Source organism: Rhipicephalus microplus, chromosome X (genome assembly GCF_043290135.1).
Source record: "Rhipicephalus microplus isolate Deutch F79 chromosome X, USDA_Rmic, whole genome shotgun sequence".
NCBI lineage: Eukaryota > Metazoa > Arthropoda > Arachnida > Ixodida > Ixodidae > Rhipicephalus > Rhipicephalus microplus.
In genome coordinates, this window is record NC_134710.1 from 92783385 (window position 1) to 92803337 (window position 19953).

The 19953-nt window shown below is 43.5% G+C and overlaps 1 protein-coding gene across 2 annotated transcripts in view; it reads right to left on the reverse strand.

Moving 5' to 3' along the window:
• Positions 1–6144: 6144 nt before the first annotated feature.
• Positions 6145–19953, reverse strand: part of LOC119176744 (hemicentin-2) — a 329765-nt gene continuing 315956 nt past the window's right edge. For both annotated transcript variants that reach the window (XM_075877281.1, XM_075877280.1), the window contains exon 14: positions 6145–6282. The gene's annotated coding sequence lies outside the window, so the exon portion shown is untranslated. The remainder of the gene's footprint in view (positions 6283–19953) is intronic.

Consider the following 19953-nt stretch of genomic DNA (forward strand, 5'->3'; position numbering starts at 1 on the left):
GTACATGAACACCCCAACCCTTGCGCGCTGCTGGATGACGGGGCGCGGATAAAGACGGCCAAAGGGACGCCAGACACGCCGGAGGCCAGTGCGGACACTCGAGCGTGACGTCATAAACCACTTTCTTGACTCGAATGAACTTGAGATGAGAAACAGTGCACATGGCCATTACGAACGTTTTTCCTTGCGTGGTATGCTGAAGCATAGTGAGGTCTATACGCCACATAATTTTGAAGGTTCCGTATTGTTGCAGAAACAACAAAAAAGAAAAAAAAACTAGCACAAAAACTCGTATATGTTCGTTAATAATACGAGATCATACAAAATTAACTCAGACGAAGTATGATGTGAGGCTCTTTCATTTTCTTTGAAAACAGCAGTGTGCGCACGATTTTAACGCGATTAATCTAAGAGCTTTATTATGGGACAGTATTGTTTATTGATCGCCGTAATGAAAAGGTATGTAGATTCTACATGTCGGCATCATTCGCGTCCCAAAGTTTATTCAGCATTGGTTGGACGGTTTGAGGGATAAGGCTGTACTCTTTAGATCGGCTGGCGACTCACGCCATCTAGCCATAATGCTCAGTAAAGTACTAGCATTATGTAATGAAGGGTTAAATTTCACTCTTGTCTAGACTGTAGCCACAAATAAGACTTATTGAATGAAAAACCCCCCTTTACAGGGTTAAAATTAGTACCTTAAAAATTCATTTGCGGTCTTCGAGAGTTTGCGTTTTTGTTGATCGCTGTGATTGCGAGGTATGAACTTGGCCCCGCGGCCCCTAACGACATATGTTGCGAAAAAATGCCTTAAGTACCTTCAATTAGATTAAACTTTTGGGTGAAGTTCCGTCTGCAATATATCGACAACCTACACCATTCTTCATGGTCCACAAAATTATTTCAAGGCAGAACAACAGTCGAAAGATTTGTTTGTGTACGGAGCAGACGTTGATTAAAGCGAATGCAGTAGAGACAAAGTATTGAGCTCAATTTAGTTTACAGGTCCTGTACATGCACTTAGCTCCTAAAAATAAACATCTTAGCAGCGGCACTTATTCCGGTATTCAAATAACGTAACATGTAAACTTTTCACGCACACTGCAGCGTGATGAAGACGAGGGAGGTATTTATTGCCACTGTACTAAAACACATAAATAGGGGACCAAAGTGATTTTAAAATTTCCTATTCTACACGTATTCTAACGAGTCTGATGCTGATTCTCGTACACTAGCTTCCTTAAAATTATATAGAAAGGCGTCACGAGGTATTATCAAGGGCTCATATACAGGGGTTGAATAACTAGCTGTTAAACTCACAGCGATGTGGTAAGATGGTTCTTTGTGATACTAGTACGCTATTTTTGAAATAAAAAGAGCGTGTCCGAGGTGTTGGCGTAAGACATGCGCAGCGGTAATAAATGCTAATGCAAAGCTTCGAGTACTCCGTTCGAAAACTGCCTCTAAACTCCTTGTTTCAATGTTCTAGTGCTACCGATTGGCGAAGTTCACTCTCACCAGGTTCCCATACGTATTACACTCAACGAAGTAAAACGGACATTTGTCAGCTTTCAAATCTGGAGCTCAAGAGATGGGCATCTACTCCAGCATAAACAACTTCCATGTTGTCTATTGTCTACAGAGAGCACTGGCCCGGTACAACAGTGCAGCGCCGCTTGCCCAGAGGCCTTGCGTGAATTCACCACGTTGTAATTTCAAAAACCTTTAGGCGTCGTGAACATGGCACTAGCCATCGGTGTCTCGGCAAAATAGCTGGGCTTTAGAACTGACGGATAGCTTGCATGCGCATCTATGCAAACTGCATGGTCAGCAGCCTATCCCATTTTCTTTTTTAAAATTCGCGTGAGTTTCTTCTAGAATCTTTTTTACACGTCCATCTTGCTTACGCATAAGTAGTTTTGGCTTTTCCGCCTTATTATACCGATTCATATCCCTATCTCTTCTTTTCATTTGTCCGTATTTTTTTTTCGCCCTTAATATATGTTCAGTTTGAAACTGTGTGGTGAAAACTTGTTTTCCACTTTGTTTCTTGTTGCTCTCGTATACGATCGGTTGCATGTGCTTGCATATTTAGGTTTAGGCCCTGTATCATCTGTAGCTTCTGGCCCTGATTGAAGTCACTTATGCAGATTTCAAGTACTTTACGAGGGAACATTGGGTAAACATGCCCCAGTTTCGGGGAAAAGACAAAGAGACAGAGAAAAAAGCGATAAATAGACAGACAAAAAGGCCGATAAAGATAAAATTGGTGCAAAAAAGAAAAAATTCAAAAACAAGAAAAAAGCGATATAAAAAAGAAGAAAGAGATAATTAGAAAAAATAAAGGGAATAAAGACCAAAAAGAGAAAGACAGTGGAAAAAATAGAGAGAGAGTTAGAAATAAACAGACATAAAAGAGATGAAAAAAAGAAAGACAGAGAACTAGACAGAAAAAGAAAAATAGAGAAACATAGCCAGAGAAAGTGAAAGATAGAAGATGGAGAGGAAAGTATGAAAGAGTAAGGGAGATACAAAGGGTGAAAAAGAGATTTGATTGATTGATAAGTTGGGTATAACGCCCCAAAACCGCCATATGATTATGAGAGACGCCGTAGTAGAGGGCTCCGAAAATTTCGACCACCTGGGGTTTTTAATGTCCACCCAAATCTGAGTACACCGGCCTACAACATTTCCGCCTCGATCGGAAATGAAGCCACCGCAGCCGGAATTCGATCCCGTGACCTGCGGTTCAGCAGCCGGGTACCTTAGCCACTAAACCACCGCGGCGTGGCAAGGGTGATAAAGAGAAAGAAATAGATAGAGAGAAGGAAGCAATAAAAAACGATAAAAATAGACACAGAAATAGAGAGAAAGAAGAAGTTAAAATACAATCAAAAGAAAGAAGGAAAGCTGCCAAGCTTCACTCTTCAGGCTTGGTATACCACACTGCAAAGCTGCCATTATTTTTTCGCACTATTTTAGCCACACCTTCACTTAGGAAGCATCGCACCAATAGTGATGCTTCCTAAGCATCAAACTTTGTTTGATTTGTCTGTATAATTACCATCGCAGTCTTGGAGACAGAATGATTGGAGTGGACGATATCCTACCTTAATGCGGAATAGTGCGTTCTTTCTGTGCTGTTGATTCACCAAAAGAAAAGTTGACACTATAGGCTGTGTGTTTCCCGCGGTGAAACCAGGACCATAGCGTTGCTTACGCAAACGACTGTCGTATCGTCAGCTGTAGTGAGTGGCCAGGGCTCACGAACGGACGGTACAACGCCAGCGACGGCGAATTTGATCCCAGGGACGCTGTCATTTCTTACTCTCAAATGGTGCCCAGGGCAGGGCATTGCTATTAGACGATGGGCCGAGACGCAGCGTGGAAGTACCATTTGGTGGGCACTTCCAATTGATGGACACTCGTGAGTCTCATCTGAAGAGCCAGACTTATGCGTACTCGAGCCCATTTGGATGCAAACATTACTGCGCCGGGTGCCCTGTTGGCAACGTGCTGGAGTAGAACAAAGTGGCAGCGCACACGGAAACGGACACTGATGAATACTTGAACTGGGTGCCGAATGACCTCTGCAAGACGCGTCTTCCAGAACACAAGTTAATTAACACTGATTTACCAATAAGCACGCGTGCACCAGTGTAAATACAACCGATTACAGCCTAACGATACAGTTTTTTTTCGTAGAGCGTGTTTTGATTGGACATTTTATTCGTTCTCAGAGTGTTTGAAGCACAGTGAATGTTAAGGCGCTTATAGAAAATAAATCGACATACATTCCTCACAGAGTGTCACTGCGCACTTCGCCACTACTACTGCTACTACAATGCTACAACTATACACTACTACTTTGACTGATAATATAATACCAATATTATTCTCTATGCCTTCAGCACCTAAAATTTTATTTCATTGGTTACAGCGTGAATTGAAGGAAAAATGACATAATCAACGACGCTTATTATAAAAATTAATACGAAAGCTGCTGTGCAAGGGGGGCGGACAACGCGGGGCGCACAACATTTTACTGGGCCTTATAGCCTATTAGCGAAATTTCATAAAAATATATAGGTGCAAATAAACTAATTTTACAGAAGTATCAATTACGTCATCACTGTGCTTTTTTATTATATTGTACATTTTATTGCGATTGCAATTATATGGACACTCTCAGCTGGATGTCACTGCCGGCGTCATGCACCGTATATATATATATATATATATATATATATATATATATATATATATATATATATATATATATATATATATATATATATATATATATATCTGCATCGCGTTTCATTGTCAGAGCAACGTCATAAACGCTATGGTCCTTTAGCATTACGTCTGTATGTCTGCTCTAGTATAAAGACACACATACCAAATATTGTCCTCTTATGGCGCCTCAGATATCAGCAATAATTGTTTTTAATGAACAATCGCACAAGCAAGAACGCTGAAACTTGAGCAATATTGGTGGGCGCTGCGGATTAGGTTGGTTTTTTGGGGTGTAGTTCGGTGCCGTTTGGAGTATTGTTAAGGCGGACAAACAGACAAATGTACAGAGATTTTTGGGTTGGAGTATTCCAATAAAGACTATCCTCGTTAAAAATCCAGAAAAAAGACTCCGGCGGGTGGAGTCAAACGTGGGACCTCGGAGTCGTGAATGCGAGGCGTTAACCACTGAGCCACTGAGGGGTACCCCCTTCAACGTTCAAACGCTGCGTTCAAAAGCTATTTATATCTACCACTTACCGCTGTTGGCGGGCATCTCGGGGGGGGGGGGGGGGGGTGACCTATCATGTTTTCAGAATTATCAGCAAGATGGCACAGTGAGCGCGCGGTGCGGCTCTCATCTCTCACGCGTACTTTGACCCGTGGAGGGGAGGGGAGTGGAGTGGACCATCTCTCGCGTGCCCTTATCTCCCACTGGGACGGATCTTACGTCTTGGCTGCGTTGGGCTTGCACTGGAACGATTCTGTTGTAGTTACGGGGCGCACAAAGGTTACTGCAATCGTTGCACAGCCTCCGTTTGCGAAAAGGGTGCGCTTTTCAGTCACAGCGAAGTAACACAACTGAGACGCTTATTCGCGTTCATCTGTACCTGTGAGTAAGTTTCATGCGTCATTTGTGCGTGAGAAACGTGGGGCAAGTTTCGATCTGCTTGTCATTCTGCGCGTGAGCTTCCCCTTTGTTGCTATCGCGTTCATTGCTTCGCCTTCGTGGCAAAGCTGTGACTTCTTTTCATCAGTCGTCCATACTCTCATGCACAAAAAGATGTTCGACTCTGTGAAATGGCAAGGGCATTTCCAAGATATTAAGATTCAGACGAGTGAAACATCTCGGATCTAAAACGGGTGCCCAGTATCGTTGAGAAGTGGTTCGGTTTGGGCAAGTTAGTATTACATACAGCAAGTTAGCCAGCGCGCGCACACACGCACGCACGCACGCACAGAGAGAGAGAGAGAGAGAGAAAGAGAGAGAAGAAACGACAATGAAGAAAACGTTGATAATATATGGTGTTTTCTGGCGCAAGACCCAGCTATGGCCAAATAGCACCAAGGCATATGGCACACTGTAAGAGCAATGGCGCGCCCAATGACAATGCGCGTCATGAGACAGTCCCCTGTAACATCAACGTGTCATCTTACACTACCGTTAAGATGAGGGCCTGGAACATGAACCGATGCAAGTGGTCCTGTTGGTTCTCGTTCGTTCTGCAGTGCACCCGATCAATCAGAGTTGTCTCGGCAGCTAGTGAAGTCGTGACCCGCCATGTAATACTTGTATGCGTCAATGAATGACACTCGTATGATCAATCCTGCCAATAGACTTCTTTTTGGGAAAGCACAAGACGAAACCACTAATGAAACTGCGCCGTATAAGTGCCCAAAATTGTAGTGCTATTCTCGCGCTGGGCGATGATGAATGTATATATAAGACATGTGACAAAAACGGTGCGCCATGCTCCCTTTTTGTCACAAAACGATGAAACGCAGGTCCCAGACGTCTTTGGAAAGAGGACGAAAGACAAAACACACACTGAAACTAAGTGTGCCACTCACTTGATTCTCAACGTCGACACTTTGTGCCTCTTGAGCGGAATCCGCCGCTGCGCTGTAGCTTTGTAGCAAAAATAGAAATGTTCGGGGTTGAGGGACACAATCTTGGCGACGCCGGCGTGCTCAAACACCTGCGCCTTGAGTGGTTACCCACCCAGAAGCGCGTTCCCCGCATCCTCGGAGTGATTCACCTGCCTAGGAATGGAAGAAAAAAAAAGCACTTAATTAGTGCGCAAACAATGCACTGGCTCACAGCGAAACGCTATTACAAGACTCATATAGCCTTTTCATAACGAACATTGGGCTTGAAGTGTTTGAACTGATGTGAATATATCACACACGAATAAACACAGTGAATACTTGTGCGTGAATGCATGTGCCACCGGGCATTGAGGACCGACCATTTCGGAACCACTTGTAAAGATCGCAAAATTTCCTTCTAAGACCATGGAAGCTCAAGATATATAGGGGTAGCACTACAAACGTTTCTTTGCACTGCTCTTAGGCTGCGTAGCCATAATGCGTGCTAGTGGCTAGTATGCCTATCACTATTGGCCACGAGATCCAGTCGAGTCGCCGCCTGGCGGCTACTGGATGAAGCGTGCCTAGTGTGGATTGCTGCCTGCGCCGTTTGCTTGCCACGTCGCGTTTGCACGCGTGCGTACCTTATGCACGTCCTTAAAGGGTGGTTTGTTTTGTTGCGCTAGCGCAAACAGGATGACCAGAAGCACTTGGCCTTGGTCGACTACATAAGCACTGCAATAAGAAACTGAGTGCAACTTTCCTGAGTTCTGCATATTGTCGTCCTGCGCTCCGCTCACCAGAATCATTTTCGTGTAGGTGCCACTTTCTGATTTTGAGTACATCTTAAGGTCGGCTTGGCATCATCCCAAACATCCGTAGTATCATATAGTATGTTAACGCATCGTCTTAGTGACTTGCTGGCAAACAAAAAGTGAGTCTCTAGGTCATGCACGTTTGCTTTGTTGTTAGGGGTATATCACCGTAGCTCATATGTTATGCGATGAACTTTAGCTGTGCTTAAACAGTCGTAGTCCCACTACAAAGAAATATTTTTATAAACTAGTGTCTGATACTTCGCTACTTATACTGTCCCCTAAAAACACGAAAATGGAATGATACGGAAGTCATAAAACAGAGTTATCTTGCGCAATTTAACCTTGGGGTTGAATTCACCCAGAAATATTGATTTGCTTAAATGTACGTGTGCATTAAAAACCCATATCTGTTAAAAATTCAACGAGATAACTTGCCTTACATTTATGTCGTACAGTTTCACGCAAAACTTCATCTTTTTCATATTATCTGGACATTTGTGCGGCGTTGTTATATATTGATGGATGACAGCGGTCATTATTTAGTTGAAAAATACGCTTGTCCAATTTATAAAAGAAATAGACATTTGTTGCATCACTTTATTGCACGTAATCAATCGATGAAAGCGTTGTGGTGAACTGTTACCTTGTTATACTGTTACTGGAGACAGAACAAGTGCATTCGTGTTAAACTTTTTTGTATAGCGCTGCTATATCAGCCACGTATATTTACCGAGAAAACCTGTCAACTGTCCTACATTTAATGGAGGACAGAACAAGAAAAAAAAGCTGTATGCTTATTCGTGTGAACAGTGTACTTGAACACATCGCACAGGTATATAAGCTATGTTTTTCGGTATCCAGCAAAGCGAGAAGTAAATACTTCAGAAGGCCAGCGGCACTATACAGTTGTGCATAGTAGGTGGAACACAAGCTAAACACGTACTCATAAAAAAAAAAAAACAGAAAACGTCATGCAGTGCAAAAGTACCCAGACGATCACCTAGGGCGAGTATCCCTCTATTTGGTAGATTGCGCTTCTTTCGCGAGTAATAGTAACGTTATATGGTCTCCCTGCATTGATTCGTTCCTGAGTATTGTAAGTATTACCCGTAAGAAGCAGTCAACGCTTTTTATTCGCCGACAATCAGCTGAAACCGCTCACGACGAAGCACCGCTGTGTCCATTTGTATAAGCGCCGCCAACTACCTATCAACACAACCGCGGCGACGGTACCGCTACCTCTAACCCCATCTCGCTACCAATAGGCAGCATTTTTCAGTAGCCTTTGTTTCCCGCATGTAATAAGTGAGCAGTATCTATAGAGTTTTAAACACGATCTAATTGAAGAGTTAATGTCGCTCATACCAGTCAGATAAACCTAAATAATGTTTGTTGTTTTGTATCACTGTACTGCTAGCGTTTATTGTGTTGTACATCATATTAAAGGTACGAATGTGTTGTTTTCAATGGGAGCCTAAATGCGTACCAGTGACCTTCGGAGAAGGCATGAACCTCGATATTGTGAGACTTCAGTGACTCTATTCTATTGGAGTTGAAAATTGAGCGCTCATAGAGGGTCTTGGTCAGGGATCTCCGCTGTCTGAATGGAGCTCCGCTCATTCATCCATAGGGAAATTCTCGCATGTCCGAGAAGTCGACCGTCTGTTATACAGCTTCTGCGCTTCTGAAGCAATCCATTTCTTTCCATGATATATGGCTAATATATGCAGATGAATCATTTCCCATGACAAAAAAATAGAGTCAAAGAGCTGCGAAGAATTAAATTTAGGACGATGAACACCACTGCTATTGCAAAGAATATGACCATATTTCTTGTTGAATTATTAAAATGTCCAATCTATCAAAACAGCCACCTCCTCGAAATGTTACTAGGTTTTTATCATGGTTAAACTTTCCCGAAAACACTATCAGTGTGATGTGCACTAGACGAAAACAGCTTAGGCTTCAAGTAGGGCACATTTTAACGCTGGGCTCGCTTGCGAAACATTGAAATGTCATTGACCTAGGGCTTACGCAATACACCTCCACTTAAAATATTGAATTATCAATCGATTTACTGATGAATTGATTCTCGTAGTATCTTTGTTATGATAAGTCTGCAACAGGATAGAAAGGTGGGCTAGTTGGTAATTCATGACTGCTCAGCGAGCACTCGTGCTGTGTACCTTCGGTTTGCTTCGTGTGTGTGTTCCTTTCGCGCTTCCTGTTCACTGAACAATTGTTACAAGCCTCTAAAAATTTCTGAACACTTATTGAAATGCTGGATAATACCATATCTTACGGTCAACCCTTTACTTCAAAAAATTGAGTCCTTGGGCAGTGCCAGGGTAAGCGTAAGCAATTTTTAACTTTTCGCATACCCCGCTTCTCTACTTTTTTTGCCAGTTATAAAGGTGCAATTCCTGCTTAAAACCGCGAATACCACCGCGACTTAAAGCACTATATATTATGGTCTCTTTGTCCCAATCATATCACCATGAGACGTTCTAGGCCCAGTTGTGGGTCCCTTTAATAAAATTTTATTCACTAATCAACCTCATTCAAACCACTACCCCCCCCCCCCCCCCCATATGCTTGAATATTTCAATAGGTACTTCTTCATTCAGTAATTCCTTTCTAACATGGAAATGAGCTTTCTGAATTTACGTTGTTGAATGCCTGCAACTTACTTTAGCCTTGAAAGGTACCTTATAAAGCAATAAAACAACACCAATGGCATGAAATTATGACTACTTTGTGAATTCTGGAACTCAAGTAAAAATATTAAAACCTTGACCTAAATGGAAGTTTATACCATCAGAGGACTCGCAATAATGAATGTCTGACGAGGAAATTTGTCACTTCAAAGCGAATACGAGGACGATATTAATAAGGCCGCAGTGCGCAAAACGGGAATACTATAGATATAAAAATAAGCAAAACAAGTAACTGTGTTTTGAAAACGTACTCCCGCCGTTCTATGGCATATTTCATTTCGGGATGTTGTAATCCCCGTCATTTGTTTGGGGAGCTCTCGGACACAGTCGATAATTAGTTCCAGCCCGCCGTGAATCAAAGCAAACTGCAGCAACTAAGTAGCGTGCGAGTTGTACCAGCTGAAATCCCTTTGATAATGTACCCGTGGGTAAATGAGAACGCTCCCTAAGAAAGTGCCAAGCAAAGCGAAAAACCGGAATTCCACACGACTGACAGATCATGACAGAGGCATTGCGGTTGGGTTGAATAGTCACAATAAGATAAAACAAACATAACCAAACATTTACGTTAATAACTGTCTTTAGTGGAGTACATATACTTCCATGCTCACATGACCCACTTTAAAGAGATTGACCTATGTGTGCAAATTTTGATTGTCAAAATTAAGTTGTTCACAGGTGTTCACTAGTGCTACAAGTGTGAGAAGAAGTATGAGCAAGCTACGCCTTTATATTAACCCATTCACGACACACTTATTAAGATACACCATTAGCACTACAACGTGTAAAAGAAGGAAAGAAACAAAAAAAAACAGCTTTTATTGGCTTGATTGCTGCAGGGAGCAATCGTAGAGCTTTGTATGGTGAACACATCTAGACAAGCCTATGTGATCTTGACACTAACCTCTTTTCTAAATGAAGCAGAGAACCAGCGTCATGGGAAATGCTTTGCGAACGGCTTAACGATGTAGCCCCCCTCCTTCGTTTAACATGAGAGCAATGCAGCTTAATTGCACGAGAAATCGATCAACTAGTGTTCGGAACACCATTTATTTGGATTTAGGAGAGGCGGTGCACTACCCTTTAGCAAATGCTCGACAGAGGGGCTTTTGCTGAGTTGTCTCGGTCCTTGATCAATCCACTTACAGAGAACAGGCCTATTCAGTAAGTAAATGAAATAAAATTTCATGTCTCTATCGTGAAACAACACTCGGCTGTTCCCGGTCGCATACTGTTGTCGACGTTGCCCTTGATGAGCACAGCAGGCTATACCCTCGGCCTTTGGCAATATGAACATATTGACATCACAAGCGCGCTTGGGGCAAGCAGTTGTGTTTCATCAATTAGAATGCTCGCTTCAAAAAATGAGTTAGTTGGTCCGATTTCAGTTCAAGTACCTTCTTTTTACGTGAAATATTATAGTGTCTCAACGAAGTGTCACGACCTAACGAACCAAGAAGGTTGGTCACAAGACACAATGAAAATGGCTCGCAGATGGCATACAATGACGAATCAAGTGTTGTAATATTGTTTACCGGTCTCCACTTTCCTGTAAAGGTTTTTGTTGCAGACAAACGAGACGCAAGGCCTCGTTAGCATGAACAGCTAGCACAAGGAAGGAAAGGAAGGAAGGCGAGTGAGAAGGAAAAGGCAGGGTCGTTAACCTGTTTGACATAACTCCTATGCTACCCTGGCTAGAGACAGCCACTCATCACTGCATTATGCTGCATGTACGTATAGCAGCGAGAAAATGTTTTAGGATAGCATCAATCTGCTAAATTAGTGTGATTAGCGTGAGTGTGTAATGAATAAACCTTCCCAATCCAGTAAGTAGCGAATATACACATTTTTTTCACTCCGCCAATGTAGGAATACTATTCATATAGGAGTGATTTTGACTAATCACTTCCACGCACACGTTTCAGATGTCTTCACTCTAAATTGGTGAGCAGATACACCACACATCACACGTAAAAGAGTACAAAGTTGAATTTATACTAATCATGTGCGCTTTCCTGCAGCAGCAATAATTTCGCCATAAATGTTTCGTCAGTTTTATCGTTGCCTGACCCTTTTTTACTCCATTTCTGCGCAGCTTTTTTTTCCTCTTGTCAAGTTTTAGCAGCTGAAAGCAGAGCTAAGACTTGAAAGCAGAGCTCTCTGAAGAAGATTCATTCAGATATGAATGAATTCAGAAGATTCATTCAGATACGAAAGCAGAGCTCTTCGAAGAAAATTCATTGGCCCCTACCATGCGCCTCACTTGCACGATAACGATTCTGCAAGCTTCAACATTAGGCTTGCCCTTTCACACGAATAGCCACAGAGTGAATGTAATTTCGCTTTTTTTGCCCTTTAGTACGATTCTCCAAAAGAAGGGCAGCTAACCGGACACGCATATGGTTGCATACATACAGTGTTTTCACTATCCTCACGTCTCTGTCTTTGTGTGTTCGCATGTGAAGCAACAATCAATACCGCATTGGACCACCTTGGAACGTTCGCGTAACAGGTATTGCGACTGCACTGGGCCACGTTGAGCCCTTAAGCTGAAAACACGAAACGTTCCGGCTCACTACCTGATGTTTCTTGGAGTTTCGAAAAAAGGAGTGTTGTTGTGGTGATGTGGAATGACTGGCCCTATAATGAATACGTATGCTTGCCGGGTGCAGCAATTGATCTTTGTGCAGAGAAGTAACAATTAAGTCATAAAAAGACACTGTATGTTTACGATTGAGATGCGGAACGATGCATGGCTTCCCTTAAGAGGACCCGAAGCTCGCACACGATAGACATTGCTTTCTGTGCTGATTGAAATATGGCCACCTCGTTCGGGATTTCTACCTTGACAGCAGCTCAAGCATGCCGCCACGGTACGGGTATGAGGTGGGTTATATTTAAAAATTGCTCGGATGTATTCAATAATTGGATGTACCCAGAAGAAGGTTCCTCACGTGCCGCTATGACATTATATTATGAGTGTGCTTTGCGCATGTGTTGGACATTACGAAACTTTCATCTCGTCAAAACTATTTGTACAGTTTAAAAAATAAGAATGATCACATTATCGTACATTTTGTCTCATGCCAAGATGAAATGAAGCAAGAGAGAATTTTGATAACGCGTCAAACAACAAAATAATATATAAAAACGGCTAACCACCGTGAAGAAACTATAGAGACACACACACAAAAAAAAGGAGATACGAATGTACAAAGAGAAAACAAACGCTGCTCCTACGAAACAGCGAACGCAGCAGGCCCGCAATTGCGATGCTATTATGCAAAACACTGAGTCGCAGGCCAGGTTAGTCCAATGTTGATGAGATGCGGCTGCAAATTTGCACGGACTCGGGTCATTACCGACCCCTGCCCGCCATCACCCATCATGGAGGACGACGGGCACAAAAGGTAAATAAGGATCGAGGTAAACGAGAAGAGAGGGAGAGCAAACTTGGAAGAAGACATAAACGAGAAGTAACAAGGACCCGCTCGGTGTCTTAAACGCACGCCACACGCGAGCTCTAGGCGCAACGATGCAGAACAAAGAGTGGAGAAAAAGAAGAAGGAGCGCAGAAGGCGATGCGCGAAATAAAATCGAGAAAAAAAAAAGATTTGGCGCCTGGACCTCCGCTGCCGTATCATCAGCAAGGTGCGACCGTCGTTAGAAAGAAAGTGCGGCAGCAGAATGTGTTTCTGGAACCTGGTTAACTTTATCATTACCGTTAGGCGGCCGCCACGATAGGGTCGGCCTCGTTTGGGCCGCGTGCTCTTGAAGAGCACTGTTATGATGGTGCGGGCAGATGGCGCCACCTCAGCTGTCCAGGTACTCGAGTAACGTTTCACCCGAGACAAGGCGCCTGATTGGTCCGCTCACTTTTTGAACTGCCATTGTGCAACGCGTGAGCGGCGCTGAACACTGCGGTCGGTGCCCTCGGACTGCTTCTCGTGATGGGGCACAACGCTAACCCATATATGCTCGTCAGATAATTTCGCGCCGAACCGCCCAATGGTCCCTTATGGTCCTTTATTCCCTGCGATAGCCACTGAGCCTATAGTGGCCCTCAGTATACGTCCTTTACACTTTTATGAATTTTCTGGTTGGGCTTTCGTGTTTTAATGCATTTGTCATGTCTTTTTTTTGTGTGTGTTTGTGTGTGTGTGTGACGTCACAATCAGTTTCGCCATGTTATTGATGATGAAACCGTGCGCGAACGAAAGAAGAAGAAAAAACAGCTACGATATGAGTGAAGCGCAGTGAGTTAGGCAAAAGCATGAACTACGAGCAACGCTCATTGCAAATGGAGAGATCATATGTTGGTAGATGGAGAAGCGTAATTGATTATGAATTCGCCTCAGTCGAAGTTTGACTGATTATATCGATACATCGAGCAGCAAGTGCACTGATACATTACACTGTACAAATAATATTAATAATTGCTGGGGCTTTACGCACGAAAACCGCTATATAATTATGACGCATGCCGAAAGGGAGGCTACGAATTAATTTAGAACTTCTGGGGTACTTTAACGTGTACTTGGAAATGCGGATGCTATGGCCGGCAATGGAGACCGTGACTTCGAATTTTTGAGCGTGACACCTTACGTACTAAGATACCATGGTGGGTCATGTACTGTGAGAAGAACTGGATGGAAATGAACGGGCTTAGGTACCTGTTTGTTTGTTAGACGCAACCACTATGAAGTCAACAAATAATGAATAATAATAAACTAATATAATAGACTAAATTCAAATGTGTAGCTATTAGTGCACGCCATTCATTACAGGAATACTTCTGAACACGTGGCTTTTAGCACTTTGCAGAATTTACATTTAAAATAAAAACATCTAGACGCTTCGTTATTGCTACGACCATGCATGCATGTTCAGACGACGGAATGAAAGCATCAAGAGATCTACAGCTTATGAAATGCTTTATTGCAATTTTAGCGGCACAGAGCACGCTGTTTCAAAGACCAGCACTATAGGCATAACTATACCCTGAATAAATGGAGAGAGGCCGCGGATGCTCTTGGGCCACGTCGTGCAAGTATGACGCCGTACCGCACAAAAATTACCCGTTTTGCGTGGTTTTGTCATCCCATTGCATGTGCCCTTCTTGGCGGCGTTCAGTTTGCGGAAAACGCCAAATTTCGTTCGTGTTTACGAGTGAGCCTCATTACTTTGTGCCTGAACAAACGTCAGATCAAACTTGACGTCTCCAAGCGAGTGACTCGAATCAGCCTTTCGGTACGGTGTTTAAAGGGTACACTTAGGTTTCATCTGAGCTGTACGCCAAAGAAAGTGCGACCAACCATAATCCCTGAAACTCAAGGTGCTTCGTACATTTTCTGGTTGTGTTGAACACCCAGTCAGGGCACTCATTGCTGTTACACAAACGTCTGGAAAAGGATGTCCCAGGTTTATCGGCACTTAAAAAAGAGTAAAACAATATCCGATTCTCTCCGGATGCCTAGAACATTTTTTTCTTTTCATTCAGAGCCCCCAAATGGCCGACTATGATAAATCTGACCACAGACGAAGCGTAAAAAGAAAGAGTCTTCGGATACGTTTATTGTCCATCATGGTCTAAAGCGCTACATCGTTGTTGCCATAGAAATGCTCAGCCTGAAAGCGCGCGCATTCACGCACACGAACGCACGCACGCACGAATTACACGCTCGTGAAGGGGCATGCCTCATGTAAAGCAGTGGTGCGAAATGCGCAATTTTATTCCATTCCAATTCCGTTCCGAAGAATTACGACTTGCCTTAATTCCATTCATTTCAATTCATCGGAATGAAAAAAAAAACAGCCCATTCCCACTCCGGAAATGGCCAGGCAGGTCCATTCCATTCTTTCAACTCCTCAACGCAGGAAATGCATATATTAATAATTTTATCGAGCTAAGAACGATTGTAAGAGCGTTAACCTGATGTAATCAGATGCATAAGAACCGCAAAACTACGCTAAACGCATTACCACGGTCGAGGGATAGTGGCTTGGTGACTTATCTCGTACAGTACAACCACACTTCTGGTTCCCATAGGGGCAGTTCTCCCGCTACTTATGGTAATTGCACGGTCATAAAAATCTTTAAAAAAGTTGGTAAACAGTCGGCGACGCATGCATTTACTTGTTTCAAGCGTAGTTTATAGCTACCTTCGCAGCATATAGCCAGCAGCTAGTAAAGCTTGAAACTTTTGCATGTACTAACCGGGAATGTTTTCTTGGTCATTTTAATTATAGGTAACAACTAAGCCACATACGTTTCCAGATATCTCGTAGACACCACCGTATATCTTGCTGTGATCGTGACACTCTTAAGAAAAAATCTACCAATCTCAGTTTTGTCGATTACATTGAAATAGTTATGTCGTGCTAAGTGATGACACGCATATATAGGTCAGCCGATGATGTGTACAAAACGTCTATTGTTTTGCAAAATTCTATGACTGCAAATCAATGCACGTTGTGCTATTCCAAAGTAGAAGCCTTCAAACGACTGCCACAGTATACGATACCGCCTATGTCTTGATATTTTATATGCACGTTTGTGTGTGTGTCCTTGTCTGTGATTTGTTCATGCCTCTATGTATGTCGCTGGGGTCCGTACTTGCCATGGTAATTAAATGGAGTAATTAGTGATCACTAATTAATCTACGTGGACAAGTGCACTTCACTTACTTTTATATATACTTCTGTGATTGAATTATATGTAGATCTGGCAGTGTACAAGCTCATATAAATGCTAGTTACCAAAAAATCAGTAATGTTTCAAGTATTCCAGTGAGCAGTATTGACTAAATACTTTGCAAATTAGCAAGTTTCACTACTCAGTATTTTACTGCTTTCACTTACTAGGAAGTAATTGCTTTTTGTGACAAGTAAACGGTTTGTATCGAGTGAATAAGCTGGCCTTTTTTCTATGAGTGTATGTTTAAACGAATGATGCTTTAATATTGTTTAAGCCTTAATGCGTTAATGCTAAAACGACGACTTGGCAACTCATCGCATAAGGATTCGGGGAGGCACCGCCTTGGTTACGTGTGATCGCCTGCTTTGGCTGGCTACCCGAACCAATGCTTTCAAAAGTTTATTATATCTCTCTCTGTACGGTTCAGCCTGTACAAGAGTTCATGGCACACACAGTTCACACAGCACGCAGTTTATCGTATATACGAATGTGTGCTGCGCTGACCTACAGACCTTTGAGATAGAGTTTCAGGGAGACACACATATGTGTAGGCAGCGGGCACAGTCTTGCAAAAAAAAGGGGGGTGGGGCAAGATGAGGTGAGACTGCGCGTTATCTGGTATAATACAAAATATTGCAGTAAACACAAGCACCGCACCAGCGTCAATACGCATCCCAACTTAGAGAAGGACTTTTTAGAATATGCGTCCGAGTCGCCAATGGCAGGTGAAGCAAAAACAAAGTGAAGGATGGGGAAACTGCAGCAGGCGGCTGCGGCGCCACTGAAGGGGAAAAAGTCACGAGATGTAAGGTGGGTATGCCACCACCATATAGTTCCCCAAGACATTTACTATGATATAAAACCGAGGTTACGCGAAGAATAGAGAAAAACTTCGGAGTAACACAGTCTACATAAATCAGGAATTGCTTATAAATGTACTATGCTTGTATAAGCCAAGCCTTTTATATTACCGCTGTATGGTTAAATTTGAGAGTCTGACTTACTATATTTGAAGTTTGAAAAACAGCACGTCGATGAAAATCTATTTTAGAGAAAAGACGTAATCCCATTCCTATTCCATTTCATAAAAGATGGGATTAGTGTCATTCCCATTTGCATTCCTCAAAGCTTTGTCGCCATTCCATTCGAACTCCATCCCTGGTCGCGAAAATGTGGAATGATTCTGGATTCATTCCCATTCTGGAGTGGCAACTCCGGAGCACTGGTGTATAGAAGTCGTTCCTTACAAAGAGCTTTTATTCGAAAGAGTCTTTTATTACGGCAGTCCTTTAGAGCTCGTTCCGCAGAAGTTCCGGCGTAAGCGATGGTGCGGTTTGTCGTCAGAAAAAAATAAGTGTTTTTCTTGAGAAAAAATTAGAAATGTATGCAAATAACTTAATGCTAGAAATCTTCGATTCGCGTGGGAATCGAACCCTGGAATTTCGAATGCCAGGAGGGGGTCCCACCACAAAGCCATGCCAGTGCCTGATTAAAAAAAAGATCTACATGGATGACATGTAGATAAATTGATATGTGGGGTTCAACGTCCCAAAACCACCATATGATTATGAGAGACGCCGTAGTAGAGGGCTCCAGAAAATTTCGACCCCCTGGGGTTCTTTAACGTGCACCCAAATCTGAGCACATGGGCCTACAACACTTCCGCCTACATCGGAAATGCAGCCGCAGCAGCAGCCGGGATTTGATCGCGCAACCTGCGGGCCAGCAGCCGAGTACCTTAGCCACTAGACCACCGTGGCGGGGCATGGTGACATGTAGTGCACGGAGTCTACATGTAAAATTGCGTGGCAGAAGCGTAGAATAGCACCAGACGTCAAAAGATGTGAATTGCACAACAAGTGGCCGATTTAAAAGCGCACGAGTACAATTAATTATCGTTATTAGGTACAGCACCACCATGCCGTATACGCACGCTTAGCGAGTAATTCGCCGATTTGGAAAAGGAAGAATTACGACGTAGCGGGTCGCTGTAGCAACTGCACTTGCAGGTAGGCATTCTAGGATGGTTGTAAACGGCCATTATTAAGCGCACAGACGCACCTTTTGTTGTCGCATGGTGTCTATCAAGAACTTAGAAGTGTGGCAGCTTGGGCTAGTTGGTTTGGCATGACTATAGTTATAGCGCGAGAACAAAACGACGACACAGAGACAAAAACGACACGAAAGACACGAGGGTTGGAAGTTAGCGCTCGTGTCTTTCGTGTCCTTCTTGTCTCTGTGTCGTCGTTTTGTTCTTGCGCTATAACTATCGTCATGCCAAACCAACTAGCCCAAGCTGCCACACTTCTATGTTACATTTCTAGTTATTCGGGCTCTTTTTCGTGTGTTTCTCTTCATCATTCAGTCCTCGTAACCCTCATCACAGTCTCCATTTTTAGAGTTGGAAGCTAGTGCTTTTGTCTTTCGTGTCCTTTTTGTCTCTGTGTCATCGTTTTGTTCTCGCGCTATAACTATCGTCAGTCCATCAAGAAGCGTAGCTAGACTAACGATTGAAAAGACGATGAAAGCGGGGCCTCTTTGAGCTATCGCGTTCTACGTTTGAGGGCGAAGCTCAAGCGTACCCCGAGTGTTTCAATCCGTGGTGCAGCAGGGTCATTTGCGAGCCTACACAGCTGTGTTTAACTATATTTAATGTATTTTCGATTTGCATCTTTTCGATTATGACTCATTTCATGTCTTCAATAGTTACAACAGCTGCCTCTAGTCAGCTGTACCAACATGACAGAGCCAGAGCGATGTCTTGCAGGTCGAGCATGGCGAGCAAAGTGAGTTTTGGGGCAATCAGTGCTACTTGTGAGTGCACTTAGAGGTAAATGTTGGATTACGACTACATTGCTCGGTAATGAATGAGAAATTGAACACGCGCTCTGAGTTCCCATGTTGAGAAACGACCCCTAACATTGGACGAGACCTAAGACATCTAAAGAGCAGCGAAAGCATGCAGTCTGCGTGAAAGGGGACATACGATGAGCGTCGCAGCCTAAATGAAGTCGTCGCTCGACTCGGCTCATTTAAGTCGTCATTATTCAGCCGGCGCTTTCAAGATCACGCGAGCGTGGTGGAAGGCATTTAGGACATCAACTGCACTGTTTCTAAAGCGCCCATTTTTACCCATAATTCAGAACGCGAAAGTTGTTCGGAGTGGTGCCGAAAGCAGCGAATGCGGCAAATGATGGGTTGACTGGGCGAACGGCGGTGCACAGTGCCGCGCACACGCTCATAAGCTCCGCGTCGGAACGGAACACGCACTCGGCGAAGGAGAATACAGGCGCGCGCTGGGAGCGCCGTAATCTACATGTAGTCCTGTCGGCCTGCCTCAGCTCTCGGCGCGGCAATCCGGTTGCGCGAAAGGCTCACACAGCCGAATGGTCTTGCCTCACCAAGTTTATGCCTCGAGAACACGGCGACGTTCGCTGCACTCGGCCAAAGCAGCCCTGGATGACTACAAGAGTGCATCTTGACATGGTGCTGCGCGTACCTTTCGCGAAGCTTCGACAAAGTTCTTGAAAGTAGGGCATTGCGAAATGCCGGTGCGTGTACATGGGCCGCTGAACGGATTTCGCTGCAAGCCGCGGGGACGTGCTTACGTTCC